The 2,500-nt window shown below is 41.2% G+C and overlaps 1 protein-coding gene across 1 annotated transcript in view; it reads right to left on the bottom strand.

Annotated features, from left to right (window-relative positions):
• The window catches only part of LOC113810283 (hepatocyte nuclear factor 6-like), a 261,839-nt gene that overhangs the window by 114,133 nt on the left and 145,206 nt on the right, over positions 1-2,500 (bottom strand). The window lies entirely within an intron of this gene.

The raw sequence follows: 2,500 nt of genomic DNA, 5'->3' as shown, positions 1-2,500 counted from the left end.
GTGTGTGTGGGGTGGGGAGTGTGTGAGGGGGAGGGGGAGGGGGAAGGGGGGAGTGTGTATGTGTGTGAGGGGGTGTGGGTGTGAGTGTGGAAGTCTGACTGTGTATGTTTCTGCATCTCTGTCTCTCTCTCTCTCTCTCTCTCTCTCTCTCTCTCTCTCTCTCTCTCTCTCTCTCTCTCTCTCTCTCTCTCTCTCTCTCTCTCTCTCTCTCTCTCCTTCTACACACACCCATGATATCCATCCCCACACACACACAGATTCACACGCACACACACACATTCACCCCCCACACATACACACATACTACGTGCACACACACACACACACACACACACACACACACACACACACACACACACACACACACACACACACACACACACATTCACCCCCCACACATACACACATACTCTCACTCTGTGTATACGTACCCATGTATGTGAAAACATAGCACGTACACTACCGGGCTTAGATGTCCGTGTACGTGTGAGTGTATGTGTATGTCTGTGTGCGCGTGATCACCACCACATGTGCACATTTAAGCCATGTTGTTTAGCCGCGCTCACATAGCATTGTTTATGTAAAATACAAGCAATATCGTATTTTGGTCCGAATGCTTAAGTTTATATCACATCGCGGGTGAAGCCACAGGCAAAACCTTAATAAATTTGGCCGAATGATCTTACATTCACTTTGCCTTCCTGGTAAAAAAGATTTCTTCGGTGCGATTGACTGTACTTAGATATATTTATTTATTTATTTATTTATTATATATATTAAATATATTTATAGATATATTTATTTATTTATTTATTTTATTTATTTAGATATATTTATTTATTTATTTATTTTATTTATTTAGATATATTTATTTATTTATTTTATTTATTTATTTTTTTTTTTTTTTTTTTTTTTTGGTGAATGTATATCGGGTTCGCTCCGGGATGCGAAGATTCGTCCATCAAGTCAGGATTCAATACCATTGATTTTATTACATGGGTGAAAATATGAATATATATCTATGTACGTATGTATGTATGTGTGTATGTATGCATTTATGTGTGTATGTGTATGAATGTATGTTTATTTGTGGGTATGTGTGTTTGTATGTATGTATGTATGTATGTATGTATGTATGTTTGTGTTTGTATGTATGTATGTATGTATGTATGTATGTAAGTATGTATGTTTGTATGTATGTATGTTTGTGTGTTTGTATGTAAGTATGTATGTATGTATGCATGTATGTACGTATATATGAAGCGGTGACGTACATATGTCACATTTTCCTCTAACGATTTACAAAACCAGTCATACCGAATCCTGTGTACATGAGTCCGTACGTACGCTGTAAATTCACAAACTGCAAAGAAATGGGAACTTACGAACTTACGTTAGAACTGTGACGTTTTACTAACGCGTTTCATATTTAAGTTTAAGTTTTAGTTCCTACAAAGTTCGGACTTAAGTTTTATGGACATTTTTTTTTTTTCATCTCCATCTGGGTTCTTTCGTAATAATTCTCAAAGAGTGAATTTGTGATCCGAATACGTTGTGGCTTTGCCTGTAGCGTCTCTATGTAAGTGTCTTTAAGAAAGGGAAATGGCAAATTGGGACAAACTATTTATTAGAGTGTAATTAGGAAATACTGGTATGTGCGTGTAACCGAATGAAATAAAGATGTTGTTATCTAGCAAAATATCCGATGTTCAAGGTATTTTGAATTATTAAGGTAAGCAATTTTTGTGTATTAATAACGAGTCTTGGTTAGGGAATAAATTGTTATTTCAATGACCTTTTTGATAAATTGATGGAAATAATTAGTGTTTTGTTAGCACAGTCATGACCTTACATGTTCACCCTCCTCATAATCCTAAATAATCCTAGACAAATATATTTCTAACCCTACAAGAACCACCAGAATCCTTAAGGAGATCCACGTCTCCCTTGGTGATGTCACAGACCAAGGGAGGATCAAGGGAGGATCCTCAGGCCCGCCCACAGCAGAATCCTCAGGAGATCCTACCCGAGCATCCTTCCAGCGTCTCAAGGGGTGAGGATAGGAGACCAAACGGAGTCCCAGGGGCATTATCCCAGGGTAAAGAAGTGTCTCCCACAGGTCCCCTTGGATATAGGATATAAGCGTCCTTCGCACGTATCAGAAGGATGCTTACAAGGAGGGCGTAGGAGTGAATGGGAGGTGGGGGGAGGAGGAGGAGGAGGGGGGGGGGAGGCCTGAACTTCCCTCAGCAGACTTGGGAGAAAGGGAGAGGCAGGGAGGGCAGAGGGAGGGCGTCGGAAGAGGGAGAGAAAGAGAGAGCGAAGGAGAGAGAGAGAGAGAGAGAGAGAGAGAGAGAGAGAGAGAGAAAGGAAGGGAAGAAGGGACAATCCGTACGTGAGTCCGTCCGTCCGTCCTCCTTCCTCCCTCCCTCCCCTCCTTCCCCTCCCCTCCCTCTCTACTCCCTTCACCTCCCTTCCCCTTTCCCCCTTCCCCCTTACC

This window comes from Penaeus vannamei, chromosome 38 (assembly GCF_042767895.1).
Source record: "Penaeus vannamei isolate JL-2024 chromosome 38, ASM4276789v1, whole genome shotgun sequence".
Taxonomy (NCBI): Eukaryota; Metazoa; Arthropoda; class Malacostraca; order Decapoda; family Penaeidae; genus Penaeus; species Penaeus vannamei.
The sequence above is the reverse complement of the archived record's forward strand: the minus strand, read 5'-3'. Positions and strand labels throughout refer to the sequence as shown.